Genomic DNA, 18,935 nt, shown 5'->3' on the forward strand with positions numbered 1-18,935 from the left:
GACACAGTAAAGCAGTTTAACGTTCTATCTCTATGTTCTGTTTCCTCTTGATGTAGCTCTCAGCAGTGACTGAGGAGAAACACTTTCATTGAAAGGGGTTGTCAAGCTTCCCAAAATTGCGAGTCTCCAGAAATCTCAGCAACTATTTTTTCACCCAAACTGGATGATACTTTCAGGTAATGATCAGTACACTGAGCCCACTTGCATCCCCAAATTTCGTTCTTCTATGTTGAGGCGTTCGTTTCCAGTAACAGTTTGAATTTTGGCCTTTCACTCTATTTTCTCCTATATTGATAGATGTATTTGGAACTCTAAACCAAACCCGGTTTGTGCTAGCTTCTTGAAACTTGACACAGTAAAGCAGTTTCACGTTCTATCTCTATGTTCTGTTTCCTCTTGATGTAGCACACAGCAGTGACTGAGGAGAAACACTTTCATTGAAAGGGGTTGCCAAGCTTCCCAAAATTGCGAGTCTCCAGAAATCTCAGCAACTATTTTTTCACCCAAACTGGATGATACTTTCAGGTAATGATCAGTGCACTAAGCCCACTTGGTTCCCGAAATTTCGTTCTTCTATGTTAAAGCGTTCGTTTCCAGTAAGAGTTTGAATTTTGGCGTTTCACTCTGTTTTCTCCTATATTGATAGATGTATTTGGAACTCTAAACCAAACACGGTTTGTGCTAGCTTCTTGAAACTTGACACAGTAAAGCAGTTTAACGTTCTATCTCTATGTTCTGTTTCCTCTTGATGTAGCTCTCAGCAGTGACTGAGGAGAAACACTTTCATTGAAAGGGGTTGTCAAGCTTCCCAAAATTGCGAGTCTCCAGAAATCTCAGCAACTATTTTTTCACCCAAACTGGATGATACTTTCAGGTAATGATCAGTACACTAAGCTCACTTGGTTCCCCAAATTTCGTTCTTTTATGTTGAAGCGTTCGCTTCCAGTAACTGTTTGAATTTTGGCGTTTCACTCTGTTTTCTCCTATACTGACAGATGTATTTGGAACTCTAAATCAAACACGGTTTGTGCTAGCTTCTTGAAACTTGACACAGTAAAGCAGTTTCACGTTCTATCTCTATGTTCTGTTTCCTCTGGATGTAGCCTTAAGCAGTGACTGGGGAGAAATACTTTCATTGACAGGGGTTGCCAAGTTTCTAGAAATTACGAGTCTCCAGAAATCTCAGCAACTATGATTTCACCCAACCTGGATGATACTTTCAGGTAATGATCAGTACACTAAGCCCACTTGTTTCCCCAAATTTCGTTCTTCTATGTTGAAGCGTTCGTTTCCAGTAACAGTTTGAATTTTGGCGTTTCGCTCTGTTTTCTCCTATATTGATAGATGTATTTGGAACTCTAAACCAAACACGGTTTGTGCTAGCTTCTTGAAACTTGACACAGTAAAGCAGTTTTACGTTCTATCTCTATGTTCTGGTTTCTCTTGATGTACCACTCAGCAGTGACTGAGGAGAAACACTTTCATTGAAAGGGGTTGCCAAGCTTCCCAAAATTGCGAGTCTCCAGAAATCTCAGCAACTATTTTTTCACCCAAACTGGATGATACTTTCAGGTAATGATCAGTACACTAAGCTCACTTGGTTCCCCAAATTTCGTTCTTTTATGTTGAAGCGTTCGCTTCCAGTAACAGTTTGAATTTTGGCGTTTCACTCTGTTTTCTCCTATATTGATAGATGTATTTGGAACTCTAAATCAAACACGGTTTGTGCTAGCTTCTTGAAACTTGACACAGTAAAGCAGTTTCAAGTTCTATCTCTATGTTCTGTTTTCTCTTGATGTAGCCCTAAGCAGTGACTGGGGAGAAACACTTTCATTGAAAGGGGTTGCCAAGCTTCCAGAAATTACGAGTCTCTAGAAATCTCAGCAAACATTTTTTCACCCAACGTGGATGATACTTTCAGGTAATGATCAGTACACTAAGCTCACTTCGTTCCCCAAATTTCGTTCTTCTATGTTGAAGCGTTCGTTTCCAGTAACAGTTTGAATTTTGGTGTTTCACTCTGTTTTCTCCTATATTGATAGATGTATTTGGAACTCTAAATCAAACACGGTTTGTGCTAGCTTCTTGAAACTTGACACAGTAAAGCAGTTTCAAGTTCTATCTCTATGTTCTGTTTTCTCTTGATGTAGCCCTAAGCAGTGACTGGGGAGAAACACTTTCATTGAAAGGGGTTGCCAAGCTTCCCAAAATTGCGAGTCTCCAGAAATCTCAGCAACAATTTTTTCACCCAAACTGGATGATACTTTCAGGAAATGATCAGTACATTAAGCTCACTTGGTTCCCCAAATTTCGTTCTTTTATGTTGAAGCGTTCGCTTCCAGTAACTGTTTGAATTTTGGCGTTTCACTCTGTTTTCTCCTATACTGACAGATGTATTTGGAACTCTAAATCAAACACGGTTTGTGCTAGCTTCTTGAAACTTGACACAGTAAAGCAGTTTCACGTTCTATCTCTATGTTCTGTTTCCTCTTGATTTAGCACTCAGCAGTGACTGAGGAGAAACACTTTCATTGAAAGGGGTTGCCAAGCTTCCCAAAATTGCGAGTCTCCAGAAATCTCAGCAACTATTTTTTCACCCAACGTGGATGATACTTTCAGGTAATGATCAGTACACTAAGCTCACTTCGTTCCCCAAATTTCGTTCTTCTATGTTGAAGCGTTCGTTTCCAGTAACAGTTTGAATTTTGGCGTTTCACTCTGTTTTCTCCTATATTGATAGATGTATTTGGAACTCTAAATCAAACACGGTTTGTGCTAGCTTCTTGAAACTTGACACAGTAAAGCAGTTTCAAGTTCTATCTCTATGTTCTGTTTTCTCTTGATGTAGCCCTAAGCAGTGACTGGGGAGAAACACTTTCATTGAAAGGGGTTGCCAAGCTTCCCAAAATTGCGAGTCTCCAGAAATCTCAGCAACTATTTTTTCACCCAAACTGGATGATACTTTCAGGAAATGATCAGTACATTAAGCTCACTTGGTTCCCCAAATTTCGTTCTTTTATGTTGAAGCGTTCGTTTCCAGTAACAGTTTGAATTTTGGCCTTTCACTCTGTTTTCTCCTATATTGATAGATGTATTTGGAACTCTAAACCAAACCCGGTTTGTGCTAGCTTCTTGAAACTTGACACAGTAAAGCAGTTTCACGTTCTATCTCTATGTTCTGTTTCCTCTTGATGTAGCACACAGCAGTGACTGAGGAGAAACACTTTCATTGAAAGGGGTTGCCAAGCTTCCAAAAATTACGATTCCCCAGAAATCTCAGCAACTATTTTTTCACCCAAACTGGATGATACTTTCAGGTAATGATGAGTACACTAAGCCCACTGGGTTCCCCAAATTTCGTTCTTCTATGTTGAAGCGTTCGTTTCCAGTAACAGTTTGAATTTTGGTGTTTCGCTCTGTTTTCTCCTATATTGATAGATGTATTTGGAACTCTAAACCAAACACGGTTTGTGCTAGCTTCTTGAAACTTGACACAATAAAGCAGTTTCAAGTTCTATCTCTATGTTCTGTTTCCTCTTGATGTAGCCCTAAGCAGTGACTGGGGAGAAACACTTTCATTGAAAGGGGTTGCCAAGCTTCCCAAAACTGCGAGTCTCCAGAAATCTCAGCAACTATTTTTTCACCCAAACTGGATGATACGTTCAGGTAATGATCAGTACATTAAGCTCACTTGGTTCCCCAAATTTCGTTCTTTTATGTTGAAGCGTTCGCTTCCAGTAACTGTTTGAATTTTGGCGTTTCACTCTGTTTTCTCCTATACTGACAGATGTATTTGGAACTCTAAATCAAACACGGTTTGTGCTAGCTTCTTGAAACTTGACACAGTAAAGCAGTTTTACGTTCTATCTCTATGTTCTGTTTCCTCTTGATGTAGCACTCAGCAGTGACTGAGGAGAAACACTTTCATTGAAAGGGGTTGCCAAGCTTCCAGAAATTACGAGTCTCCAGAAATCTCAGCAACTATGATTTCACCCAACCTGGATGATACTTTCAGGTAATGATCAGTACACTAAGCCCACTTGGTTCCCCAAATTTCGTTCTTCTTTGTTGAAGCGTTCGTTTCCAGTAACAGTTTGAATTTTGGCGTTTCACTCTGTTTTCTCCTATATTGATAGATGTATTTGGAACTCTAAATCAAACACGGTTTGTGCTACCTTCTTCAAACTTGACACAGTAAAGCAGTTTCACGTTCTTTCTCTATGTTCTGTTTCCTCTTGATGTAGCACTCAGCAGTGACTGAGGAGAAACACTTTGATTGAAAGGGGTTGCCAAGCTTCCCAAAATTGCGAGTCTCCAGAAATCTCAGCAACTATTTTTTCACCCAAACTGGATGATACTTTCAGGTAATGATCATTACACTAAGCCCACTTGGTTCCCCAAATTTCGTTCTTCTATGTTAAAGCGTTCGTTTCCAGTAAGAGTTTGAATTTTGGCGTTTCACTCTGTTTTCTCCTATATTGATAGATGTATTTGGAACTCTAAACCAAACCTGGTTTGTGCTAGCTTCTTGAAACTTGACACAGTAAAGCAGTTTCACGTTCTATCTCTATGTTCTGTTTCCTCTTGATGTAGCACACAGCAGTGACTGAGGAGAAACACTTTCATTGAAAGGGGTTGCCAAGCTTCCAAAAATTACGATTCCCCAGAAATCTCAGCAACTATTTTTTCACCCAAACTGGATGATACTTTCAGGTAATGATGAGTACACTAAGCCCACTGGGTTCCCCAAATTTCGTTCTTCTATGTTGAAGCGTTCGTTTCCAGTAACAGTTTGAATTTTGGTGTTTCGCTCTGTTTTCTCCTATATTGATAGATGTATTTGGAACTCTAAACCAAACACGGTTTGTGCTAGCTTCTTGAAACTTGACACAATAAAGCAGTTTCAAGTTCTATCTCTATGTTCTGTTTCCTCTTGATGTAGCCCTAAGCAGTGACTGGGGAGAAACACTTTCATTGAAAGGGGTTGCCAAGCTTCCCAAAATTGCGAGTCTCCAGAAATCTCAGCAACTATTTTTTCACCCAAACTGGATGATACTTTCAGGTAATGATCAGTACATTAAGCTCACTTGGTTCCCCAAATTTCGTTCTTTTATGTTGAAGCGTTCGCTTCCAGTAACTGTTTGAATTTTGGCGTTTCACTCTGTTTTCTCCTATACTGACAGATGTATTTGGAACTCTAAATCAAACACGGTTTGTGCTAGCTTCTTGAAACTTGACACAGTAAAGCAGTTTCACGTTCTATCTCTATGTTCTGTTTCCTCTGGATGTAGCCTTAAGCAGTGACTCGGGAGAAATACTTTCATTGACAGGGGTTGCCAAGCTTCCAGAAATTACGAGTCTCCAGAAATCTCAGCAACTATGATTTCACCCAACCTGGATGATACTTTCAGGTAATGATCAGTACACTAAGCCTACTTGTTTCCCCAAATTTCGTTCTTCTATGTTGAAGCGTTCGTTTCCAGTAACAGTTTGAATTTTGGCGTTTCACTCTGTTTTCTCCTATATTGATAGATGTATTTGGAACTCTAAACCAAACACGGTTTGTGCTAGCTTCCTGAAACTTGACACAGTAAAGCAGTTTTACGTTCTATCTCTATGTTCTGTTTCCTCTTGATGTAGCACTCAGCAGTGACTGAGGAGAAACACTTTCATTGAAACGGGTTGCCAAGCTTCCCAAAATTGCGAGTCTCCAGAAATCTCAGCAACTATTTTTTCACCCAAACTGGATGATACTTTCAGGTAATGATCAGTACACTAAGCTCACTTGGTTCCCCAAATTTCGTTCTTTTATGTTGAAGCGTTCGCTTCCAGTAACTGTTTGAATTTTGGCGTTTCACTCTGTTTTCTCCTATACTGACAGATGTATTTGGAACTCTAAATCATACACGGTTTGTGCTAGCTTCTTGAAACTTGACACAGTAAAGCAGTTTCACGTTCTATCTCTATGTTCTGTTTCCTCTTGATGTAGCCCTAAGCAGTGACTGGGGAGAAATACTTTCATTGAAAGGGGTTGCCAAGCTTCCAGAAATTACGAGTCTCTAGAAATCTCAGCAAACATTTTTTCACCCAACGTGGATGATACTTTCAGGTAATGATCAGTACACTAAGCTCACTTCGTTCCCCAAATTTCGTTCTTCTATGTTGAAGCGTTCGTTTCCAGTAACAGTTTGAATTTTGGCGTTTCACTCTGTTTTCTCCTATATTGATAGATGTATTTGGAACTCCAAATCAAACACGGTTTGTGCTAGCTTCTTGAAACTTGACACAGTAAAGCAGTTTCAAGTTCTATCTCTATGTTCTGTTTTCTCTTGATGTAGCCCTAAGCAGTGACTGGGGAGAAACACTTTCATTGAAAGGGGTTGCCAAGCTTCCCAAAATTGCGAGTCTCCAGAAATCTCAGCAACTATTTTTTCACCCAAACTGGATGATACTTTCAGGTAATGATCAGTACACTGAGCCCACTTGGATCCCCAAATTTCGTTCTTCTATGTTGAGGCGTTCGTTTCCAGTAACAGTTTGAATTTTGGCCTTTCACTCTATTTTCTCCTATATTGATAGATGTATTTGGAACTCTAAACCAAACACGGTTTGTGCTAGCTTCTTGAAACTTGACACAGTAAAGCAGTTTCACGTTCTATCTCTATGTTCTGTTTCCTCTTGATGTAGCACACAGCAGTGACTGAGGAGAAACACTTTCATTGAAAGGGGTTGCCAAGCTTCCCAAAATTGCGAGTCTCCAGAAATCTCAGCAACTATTTTTTCACCCAAACTGGATGATACTTTCAGGTAATGATCAGTGCACTAAGCCCACTTGGTTCCCGAAATTTCGTTCTTCTATGTTAAAGCGTTCGTTTCCAGTAAGAGTTTGAATTTTGGCGTTTCACTCTGTTTTCTCCTATATTGATAGATGTATTTGGAACTCTAAACCAAACACGGTTTGTGCTAGCTTCTTGAAACTTGACACAGTAAAGCAGTTTAACGTTCTATCTCTATGTTCTGTTTCCTCTTGATGTAGCTCTCAGCAGTGACTGAGGAGAAACACTTTCATTGAAAGGGGTTGTCAAGCTTCCCAAAATTGCGAGTCTCCAGAAATCTCAGCAACTATTTTTTCACCCAAACTGGATGATACTTTCAGGTAATGATCAGTACACTAAGCTCACTTGGTTCCCCAAATTTCGTTCTTTTATGTTGAAGCGTTCGCTTCCAGTAACTGTTTGAATTTTGGCGTTTCACTCTGTTTTCTCCTATACTGACAGATGTATTTGGAACTCTAAATCAAACACGGTTTGTGCTAGCTTCTTGAAACTTGACACAGTAAAGCAGTTTCACGTTCTATCTCTATGTTCTGTTTCCTCTGGATGTAGCCTTAAGCAGTGACTGGGGAGAAATACTTTCATTGACAGGGGTTGCCAAGTTTCTAGAAATTACGAGTCTCCAGAAATCTCAGCAACTATGATTTCACCCAACCTGGATGATACTTTCAGGTAATGATCAGTACACTAAGCCCACTTGTTTCCCCAAATTTCGTTCTTCTATGTTGAAGCGTTCGTTTCCAGTAACAGTTTGAATTTTGGCGTTTCGCTCTGTTTTCTCCTATATTGATAGATGTATTTGGAACTCTAAACCAAACACGGTTTGTGCTAGCTTCTTGAAACTTGACACAGTAAAGCAGTTTTACGTTCTATCTCTATGTTCTGGTTTCTCTTGATGTACCACTCAGCAGTGACTGAGGAGAAACACTTTCATTGAAAGGGGTTGCCAAGCTTCCCAAAATTGCGAGTCTCCAGAAATCTCAGCAACTATTTTTTCACCCAAACTGGATGATACTTTCAGGTAATGATCAGTACACTAAGCTCACTTGGTTCCCCAAATTTCGTTCTTTTATGTTGAAGCGTTCGCTTCCAGTAACTGTTTGAATTTTGGCGTTTCACTCTGTTTTCTCCTATATTGATAGATGTATTTGGAACTCTAAACCAAACACGGTTTGTGCTAGCTTCTTGAAACTTGACACAGTAAAGCAGTTTAACGTTCTATCTCTATGTTCTGTTTCCTCTTGATGTAGCTCTCAGCAGTGACTGAGGAGAAACACTTTCATTGAAAGGGGTTGTCAAGCTTCCCAAAATTGCGAGTCTCCAGAAATCTCAGCAACTATTTTTTCACCCAAACTGGATGATACTTTCAGGTAATGATCAGTACACTGAGCCCACTTGCATCCCCAAATTTCGTTCTTCTATGTTGAGGCGTTCGTTTCCAGTAACAGTTTGAATTTTGGCCTTTCACTCTATTTTCTCCTATATTGATAGATGTATTTGGAACTCTAAACCAAACCCGGTTTGTGCTAGCTTCTTGAAACTTGACACAGTAAAGCAGTTTCACGTTCTATCTCTATGTTCTGTTTCCTCTTGATGTAGCACACAGCAGTGACTGAGGAGAAACACTTTCATTGAAAGGGGTTGCCAAGCTTCCCAAAATTGCGAGTCTCCAGAAATCTCAGCAACTATTTTTTCACCCAAACTGGATGATACTTTCAGGTAATGATCAGTGCACTAAGCCCACTTGGTTCCCGAAATTTCGTTCTTCTATGTTAAAGCGTTCGTTTCCAGTAAGAGTTTGAATTTTGGCGTTTCACTCTGTTTTCTCCTATATTGATAGATGTATTTGGAACTCTAAACCAAACACGGTTTGTGCTAGCTTCTTGAAACTTGACACAGTAAAGCAGTTTAACGTTCTATCTCTATGTTCTGTTTCCTCTTGATGTAGCTCTCAGCAGTGACTGAGGAGAAACCCTTTCATTGAAAGGGGTTGTCAAGCTTCCCAAAATTGCGAGTCTCCAGAAATCTCAGCAACTATTTTTTCACCCAAACTGGATGATACTTTCAGGTAATGATCAGTACACTAAGCTCACTTGGTTCCCCAAATTTCGTTCTTTTATGTTGAAGCGTTCGCTTCCAGTAACTGTTTGAATTTTGGCGTTTCACTCTGTTTTCTCCTATACTGACAGATGTATTTGGAACTCTAAATCAAACACGGTTTGTGCTAGCTTCTTGAAACTTGACACAGTAAAGCAGTTTCACGTTCTATCTCTATGTTCTGTTTCCTCTGGATGTAGCCTTAAGCAGTGACTGGGGAGAAATACTTTCATTGACAGGGGTTGCCAAGTTTCTAGAAATTACGAGTCTCCAGAAATCTCAGCAACTATGATTTCACCCAACCTGGATGATACTTTCAGGTAATGATCAGTACACTAAGCCCACTTGTTTCCCCAAATTTCGTTCTTCTATGTTGAAGCGTTCGTTTCCAGTAACAGTTTGAATTTTGGCGTTTCGCTCTGTTTTCTCCTATATTGATAGATGTATTTGGAACTCTAAACCAAACACGGTTTGTGCTAGCTTCTTGAAACTTGACACAGTAAAGCAGTTTTACGTTCTATCTCTATGTTCTGGTTTCTCTTGATGTACCACTCAGCAGTGACTGAGGAGAAACACTTTCATTGAAAGGGGTTGCCAAGCTTCCCAAAATTGCGAGTCTCCAGAAATCTCAGCAACTATTTTTTCACCCAAACTGGATGATACTTTCAGGTAATGATCAGTACACTAAGCTCACTTGGTTCCCCAAATTTCGTTCTTTTATGTTGAAGCGTTCGCTTCCAGTAACAGTTTGAATTTTGGCGTTTCACTCTGTTTTCTCCTATATTGATAGATGTATTTGGAACTCTAAATCAAACACGGTTTGTGCTAGCTTCTTGAAACTTGACACAGTAAAGCAGTTTCAAGTTCTATCTCTATGTTCTGTTTTCTCTTGATGTAGCCCTAAGCAGTGACTGGGGAGAAACACTTTCATTGAAAGGGGTTGCCAAGCTTCCAGAAATTACGAGTCTCTAGAAATCTCAGCAAACATTTTTTCACCCAACGTGGATGATACTTTCAGGTAATGATCAGTACACTAAGCTCACTTCGTTCCCCAAATTTCGTTCTTCTATGTTGAAGCGTTCGTTTCCAGTAACAGTTTGAATTTTGGCGTTTCACTCTGTTTTCTCCTATATTGATAGATGTACTTGGAACTCTAAATCAAACACGGTTTGTGCTAGCTTCTTGAAACTTGACACAGTAAAGCAGTTTCAAGTGCTATCTCTATGTTCTGTTTTCTCTTGATGTAGCCCTAAGCAGTGACTGGGGAGAAACACTTTCATTGAAAGGGGTTGCCAAGCTTCCCAAAATTGCGAGTCTCCAGAAATCTCAGCAACTATTTTTTCACCCAAACTGGATGATACTTTCAGGTAATGATCAGTACATTAAGCTCACTTGGTTCCCCAAATTTCGTTCTTTTATGTTGAAGCGTTCGCTTCCAGTAACTGTTTGAATTTTGGCGTTTCACTCTGTTTTCTCCTATACTGACAGATGTATTTGGAACTCTAAATCAAACACGGTTTGTGCTAGCTTCTTGAAACTTGACACAGTAAAGCAGTTTCACGTTCTATCTCTATGTTCTGTTTCCTCTGGATGTAGCCTTAAGCAGTGACTCGGGAGAAATACTTTCATTGACAGGGGTTGCCAAGCTTCCAGAAATTACGAGTCTCCAGAAATCTCAGCAACTCTGATTTCACCCAACCTGGATGATACTTTCAGGTAATGATCAGTACACTAAGCCTACTTGTTTCCCCAAATTTCGTTCTTCTATGTTGAAGCGTTCGTTTCCAGTAACAGTTTGAATTTTGGCGTTTCACTCTGTTTTCTCCTATATTGATAGATGTATTTGGAACTCTAAACCAAACACGGTTTGTGCTAGCTTCCTGAAACTTGACACAGTAAAGCAGTTTTACGTTCTATCTCTATGTTCTGTTTCCTCTTGATGTAGCACTCAGCAGTGACTGAGGAGAAACACTTTCATTGAAACGGGTTGCCAAGCTTCCCAAAATTGCGAGTCTCCAGAAATCTCAGCAACTATTTTTTCACCCAAACTGGATGATACTTTCAGGTAATGATCAGTACACTAAGCTCACTTGGTTCCCCAAATTTCGTTCTTTTATGTTGAAGCGTTCGCTTCCAGTAACTGTTTGAATTTTGGCGTTTCACTCTGTTTTCTCCTATACTGACAGATGTATTTGGAACTCTAAATCATACACGGTTTGTGCTAGCTTCTTGAAACTTGACACAGTAAAGCAGTTTCACGTTCTATCTCTATGTTCTGTTTCCTCTTGATGTAGCCCTAAGCAGTGACTGGGGAGAAATACTTTCATTGAAAGGGGTTGCCAAGCTTCCAGAAATTACGAGTCTCTAGAAATCTCAGCAAACATTTTTTCACCCAACGTGGATGATACTTTCAGGTAATGATCAGTACACTAAGCTCACTTCGTTCCCCAAATTTCGTTCTTCTATGTTGAAGCGTTCGTTTCCAGTAACAGTTTGAATTTTGGCGTTTCACTCTGTTTTCTCCTATATTGATAGATGTATTTGGAACTCTAAATCAAACACGGTTTGTGCTAGCTTCTTGAAACTTGACACAGTAAAGCAGTTTCAAGTTCTATCTCTATGTTCTGTTTTCTCTTGATGTAGCCCTAAGCAGTGACTGGGGAGAAACACTTTCATTGAAAGGGGTTGCCAAGCTTCCCAAAATTGCGAGTCTCCAGAAATCTCAGCAACTATTTTTTCACCCAAACTGGATGATACTTTCAGGTAATGATCAGTACACTGAGCCCACTTGGATCCCCAAATTTCGTTCTTCTATGTTGAGGCGTTCGTTTCCAGTAACAGTTTGAATTTTGGCCTTTCACTCTATTTTCTCCTATATTGATAGATGTATTTGGAACTCTAAACCAAACACGGTTTGTGCTAGCTTCTTGAAACTTGACACAGTAAAGCAGTTTCACGTTCTATCTCTATGTTCTGTTTCCTCTTGATGTAGCACACAGCAGTGACTGAGGAGAAACACTTTCATTGAAAGGGGTTGCCAAGCTTCCCAAAATTGCGAGTCTCCAGAAATCTCAGCAACTATTTTTTCACCCAAACTGGATGATACTTTCAGGTAATGATCAGTGCACTAAGCCCACTTGGTTCCCGAAATTTCGTTCTTCTATGTTAAAGCGTTCGTTTCCAGTAAGAGTTTGAATTTTGGCGTTTCACTCTGTTTTCTCCTATATTGATAGATGTATTTGGAACTCTAAACCAAACACGGTTTGTGCTAGCTTCTTGAAACTTGACACAGTAAAGCAGTTTAACGTTCTATCTCTATGTTCTGTTTCCTCTTGATGTAGCTCTCAGCAGTGACTGAGGAGAAACACTTTCATTGAAAGGGGTTGTCAAGCTTCCCAAAATTGCGAGTCTCCAGAAATCTCAGCAACTATTTTTTCACCCAAACTGGATGATACTTTCAGGTAATGATCAGTACACTAAGCTCACTTGGTTCCCCAAATTTCGTTCTTTTATGTTGAAGCGTTCGCTTCCAGTAACTGTTTGAATTTTGGCGTTTCACTCTGTTTTCTCCTATACTGACAGATGTATTTGGAACTCTAAATCAAACACGGTTTGTGCTAGCTTCTTGAAACTTGACACAGTAAAGCAGTTTCACGTTCTATCTCTATGTTCTGTTTCCTCTGGATGTAGCCTTAAGCAGTGACTGGGGAGAAATACTTTCATTGACAGGGGTTGCCAAGTTTCTAGAAATTACGAGTCTCCAGAAATCTCAGCAACTATGATTTCACCCAACCTGGATGATACTTTCAGGTAATGATCAGTACACTAAGCCCACTTGTTTCCCCAAATTTCGTTCTTCTATGTTGAAGCGTTCGTTTCCAGTAACAGTTTGAATTTTGGCGTTTCGCTCTGTTTTCTCCTATATTGATAGATGTATTTGGAACTCTAAACCAAACACGGTTTGTGCTAGCTTCTTGAAACTTGACACAGTAAAGCAGTTTTACGTTCTATCTCTATGTTCTGGTTTCTCTTGATGTACCACTCAGCAGTGACTGAGGAGAAACACTTTCATTGAAAGGGGTTGCCAAGCTTCCCAAAATTGCGAGTCTCCAGAAATCTCAGCAACTATTTTTTCACCCAAACTGGATGATACTTTCAGGTAATGATCAGTACACTAAGCTCACTTGGTTCCCCAAATTTCGTTCTTTTATGTTGAAGCGTTCGCTTCCAGTAACTGTTTGAATTTTGGCGTTTCACTCTGTTTTCTCCTATATTGATAGATGTATTTGGAACTCTAAACCAAACACGGTTTGTGCTAGCTTCTTGAAACTTGACACAGTAAAGCAGTTTAACGTTCTATCTCTATGTTCTGTTTCCTCTTGATGTAGCTCTCAGCAGTGACTGAGGAGAAACACTTTCATTGAAAGGGGTTGTCAAGCTTCCCAAAATTGCGAGTCTCCAGAAATCTCAGCAACTATTTTTTCACCCAAACTGGATGATACTTTCAGGTAATGATCAGTACACTGAGCCCACTTGCATCCCCAAATTTCGTTCTTCTATGTTGAGGCGTTCGTTTCCAGTAACAGTTTGAATTTTGGCCTTTCACTCTATTTTCTCCTATATTGATAGATGTATTTGGAACTCTAAACCAAACCCGGTTTGTGCTAGCTTCTTGAAACTTGACACAGTAAAGCAGTTTCACGTTCTATCTCTATGTTCTGTTTCCTCTTGATGTAGCACACAGCAGTGACTGAGGAGAAACACTTTCATTGAAAGGGGTTGCCAAGCTTCCCAAAATTGCGAGTCTCCAGAAATCTCAGCAACTATTTTTTCACCCAAACTGGATGATACTTTCAGGTAATGATCAGTGCACTAAGCCCACTTGGTTCCCGAAATTTCGTTCTTCTATGTTAAAGCGTTCGTTTCCAGTAAGAGTTTGAATTTTGGCGTTTCACTCTGTTTTCTCCTATATTGATAGATGTATTTGGAACTCTAAACCAAACACGGTTTGTGCTAGCTTCTTGAAACTTGACACAGTAAAGCAGTTTAACGTTCTATCTCTATGTTCTGTTTCCTCTTGATGTAGCTCTCAGCAGTGACTGAGGAGAAACCCTTTCATTGAAAGGGGTTGTCAAGCTTCCCAAAATTGCGAGTCTCCAGAAATCTCAGCAACTATTTTTTCACCCAAACTGGATGATACTTTCAGGTAATGATCAGTACACTAAGCTCACTTGGTTCCCCAAATTTCGTTCTTTTATGTTGAAGCGTTCGCTTCCAGTAACTGTTTGAATTTTGGCGTTTCACTCTGTTTTCTCCTATACTGACAGATGTATTTGGAACTCTAAATCAAACACGGTTTGTGCTAGCTTCTTGAAACTTGACACAGTAAAGCAGTTTCACGTTCTATCTCTATGTTCTGTTTCCTCTGGATGTAGCCTTAAGCAGTGACTGGGGAGAAATACTTTCATTGACAGGGGTTGCCAAGTTTCTAGAAATTACGAGTCTCCAGAAATCTCAGCAACTATGATTTCACCCAACCTGGATGATACTTTCAGGTAATGATCAGTACACTAAGCCCACTTGTTTCCCCAAATTTCGTTCTTCTATGTTGAAGCGTTCGTTTCCAGTAACAGTTTGAATTTTGGCGTTTCGCTCTGTTTTCTCCTATATTGATAGATGTATTTGGAACTCTAAACCAAACACGGTTTGTGCTAGCTTCTTGAAACTTGACACAGTAAAGCAGTTTTACGTTCTATCTCTATGTTCTGGTTTCTCTTGATGTACCACTCAGCAGTGACTGAGGAGAAACACTTTCATTGAAAGGGGTTGCCAAGCTTCCCAAAATTGCGAGTCTCCAGAAATCTCAGCAACTATTTTTTCACCCAAACTGGATGATACTTTCAGGTAATGATCAGTACACTAAGCTCACTTGGTTCCCCAAATTTCGTTCTTTTATGTTGAAGCGTTCGCTTCCAGTAACAGTTTGAATTTTGGCGTTTCACTCTGTTTTCTCCTATATTGATAGATGTATTTGGAACTCTAAATCAAACACGGTTTGTGCTAGCTTCTTGAAACTTGACACAGTAAAGCAGTTTCAAGTTCTATCTCTATGTTCTGTTTTCTCTTGATGTAGCCCTAAGCAGTGACTGGGGAGAAACACTTTCATTGAAAGGGGTTGCCAAGCTTCCAGAAATTACGAGTCTCTAGAAATCTCAGCAAACATTTTTTCACCCAACGTGGATGATACTTTCAGGTAATGATCAGTACACTAAGCTCACTTCGTTCCCCAAATTTCGTTCTTCTATGTTGAAGCGTTCGTTTCCAGTAACAGTTTGAATTTTGGCGTTTCACTCTGTTTTCTCCTATATTGATAGATGTACTTGGAACTCTAAATCAAACACGGTTTGTGCTAGCTTCTTGAAACTTGACACAGTAAAGCAGTTTCAAGTTCTATCTCTATGTTCTGTTTTCTCTTGATGTAGCCCTAAGCAGTGACTGGGGAGAAACACTTTCATTGAAAGGGGTTGCCAAGCTTCCCAAAATTGCGAGTCTCCAGAAATCTCAGCAACTATTTTTTCACCCAAACTGGATGATACTTTCAGGTAATGATCAGTACATTAAGCTCACTTGGTTCCCCAAATTTCGTTCTTTTATGTTGAAGCGTTCGCTTCCAGTAACTGTTTGAATTTTGGCGTTTCACTCTGTTTTCTCCTATACTGACAGATGTATTTGGAACTCTAAATCAAACACGGTTTGTGCTAGCTTCTTGAAACTTGACACAGTAAAGCAGTTTCACGTTCTATCTCTATGTTCTGTTTCCTCTGGATGTAGCCTTAAGCAGTGACTCGGGAGAAATACTTTCATTGACAGGGGTTGCCAAGCTTCCAGAAATTACGAGTCTCCAGAAATCTCAGCAACTCTGATTTCACCCAACCTGGATGATACTTTCAGGTAATGATCAGTACACTAAGCCTACTTGTTTCCCCAAATTTCGTTCTTCTATGTTGAAGCGTTCGTTTCCAGTAACAGTTTGAATTTTGGCGTTTCACTCTGTTTTCTCCTATATTGATAGATGTATTTGGAACTCTAAACCAAACACGGTTTGTGCTAGCTTCCTGAAACTTGACACAGTAAAGCAGTTTTACGTTCTATCTCTATGTTCTGTTTCCTCTTGATGTAGCACTCAGCAGTGACTGAGGAGAAACACTTTCATTGAAACGGGTTGCCAAGCTTCCCAAAATTGCGAGTCTCCAGAAATCTCAGCAACTATTTTTTCACCCAAACTGGATGATACTTTCAGGTAATGATCAGTACACTAAGCTCACTTGGTTCCCCAAATTTCGTTCTTTTATGTTGAAGCGTTCGCTTCCAGTAACTGTTTGAATTTTGGCGTTTCACTCTGTTTTCTCCTATACTGACAGATGTATTTGGAACTCTAAATCATACACGGTTTGTGCTAGCTTCTTGAAACTTGACACAGTAAAGCAGTTTCACGTTCTATCTCTATGTTCTGTTTCCTCTTGATGTAGCCCTAAGCAGTGACTGGGGAGAAATACTTTCATTGAAAGGGGTTGCCAAGCTTCCAGAAATTACGAGTCTCTAGAAATCTCAGCAAACATTTTTTCACCCAACATGGATGATACTTTCAGGTAATGATCAGTACACTAAGCTCACTTCGTTCCCCAAATTTCGTTCTTCTATGTTGAAGCGTTCGTTTCCAGTAACAGTTTGAATTTTGGCGTTTCACTCTGTTTTCTCCTATATTGATAGATGTATTTGGAACTCTAAATCAAACACGGTTTGTGCTAGCTTCTTGAAACTTGACACAGTAAAGCAGTTTCAAGTTCTATCTCTATGTTCTGTTTTCTCTTGATGTAGCCCTAAGCAGTGACTGGGGAGAAACACTTTCATTGAAAGGGGTTGCCAAGCTTCCCAAAATTGCGAGTCTCCAGAAATCTCAGCAACTATTTTTTCACCCAAACTGGATGATACTTTCAGGTAATGATCAGTACACTGAGCCCACTTGGATCCCCAAATTTCGTTCTTCTATGTTGAGGCGTTCGTTTCCAGTAACAGTTTGAATTTTGGCCTTTCACTCTATTTTCTCCTATATTGATAGATGTATTTGGAACTCTAAACCAAACACGGTTTGTGCTAGCTTCTTGAAACTTGACACAGTAAAGCAGTTTCACGTTCTATCTCTATGTTCTGTTTCCTCTTGATGTAGCACACAGCAGTGACTGAGGAGAAACACTTTCATTGAAAGGGGTTGCCAAGCTTCCCAAAATTGCGAGTCTCCAGAAATCTCAGCAACTATTTTTTCACCCAAACTGGATGATACTTTCAGGTAATGATCAGTGCACTAAGCCCACTTGGTTCCCGAAATTTCGTTCTTCTATGTTAAAGCGTTCGTTTCCAGTAAGAGTTTGAATTTTGGCGTTTCACTCTGTTTTCTCCTATATTGATAGATGTATTTGGAACTCTAAACCAAACACGGTTTGTGCTAGCTTCTTGAAACTTGACACAGTAAAGCAGTTTAACGTTCTATCTCTATGTTCTGTTTCCTCTTGATGTAGCTCTCAGCAGTGACTGAGGAGAAACACTTTCATTGAAAGGGGTTGTCAAGCTTCCCAAAATTGCGAGTCTCCAGAAATCTCAGCAACTATTTTTTCACCCAAACTGGATGATACTTTCAGGTAATGATCAGTACACTAAGCTCACTTGGTTCCCCAAATTTCGTTCTTTTATGTTGAAGCGTTCGCTTCCAGTAACTGTTTGAATTTTGGCGTTTCACTCTGTTTTCTCCTATACTGACAGATGTATTTGGAACTCTAAATCAAACACGGTTTGTGCTAGCTTCTTGAAACTTGACACAGTAAAGCAGTTTCACGTTCTATCTCTATGTTCTGTTTCCTCTGGATGTAGCCTTAAGCAGTGACTGGGGAGAAATACTTTCATTGACAGGGGTTGCCAAGTTTCTAGAAATTACGAGTCTCCAGAAATCTCAGCAACTATGATTTCACCCAACCTGGATGATACTTTCAGGTAATGATCAGTACACTAAGCCCACTTGTTTCCCCAAATTTCGTTCTTCTATGTTGAAGCGTTCGTTTCCAGTAACAGTTTGAATTTTGGCGTTTCGCTCTGTTTTCTCCTATATTGATAGATGTATTTGGAACTCTAAACCAAACACGGTTTGTGCTAGCTTCTTGAAACTTGACACAGTAAAGCAGTTTTACGTTCTATCTCTATGTTCTGGTTTCTCTTGATGTACCACTCAGCAGTGACTGAGGAGAAACACTTTCATTGAAAGGGGTTGCCAAGCTTCCCAAAATTGCGAGTCTCCAGAAATCTCAGCAACTATTTTTTCACCCAAACTGGATGATACTTTCAGGTAATGATCAGTACACTAAGCTCACTTGGTTCCCCAAATTTCGTTCTTTTATGTTGAAGCGTTCGCTTCCAGTAACTGTTTGAATTTTGGCGTTTCACTCTGTTTTCTCCTATATTGATAGATGTATTTGGAACTCTAAACCAAACACGGTTTGTGCTAGCTTCTTGAAACTTGACACAGTAAAGCAGTTTAACGTTCTATCTCTATGTTCTGTTTCCTCTTGATGTAGCTCTCAGCAGTGACTGAGGAGAAACACTTTCATTGAAAGGGGTTGTCAAGCTTCCCAAAATTGCGAGTCTCCAGAAATCTCAGCAACTATTTTTTCACCCAAACTGGATGATACTTTCAGGTAATGATCAGTACACTGAGCCCACTTGCATCCCCAAATTTCGTTCCTCTATGTTGAGGCGTTCGTTTCCAGTAACAGTTTGAATTTTGGCCTTTCACTCTATTTTCTCCTATATTGATAGATGTATTTGGAACTCTAAACCAAACCCGGTTTGTGCTAGCTTCTTGAAACTTGACACAGTAAAGCAGTTTCACGTTCTATCTCTATGTTCTGTTTCCTCTTGATGTAGCACACAGCAGTGACTGAGGAGAAACACTTTCAT

The sequence above is a fragment of the Spermophilus citellus genome (genome assembly GCF_964194105.1).
Source record: "Spermophilus citellus genome assembly, chromosome: 1".
Lineage (NCBI taxonomy): Eukaryota > Metazoa > Chordata > Mammalia > Rodentia > Sciuridae > Spermophilus > Spermophilus citellus.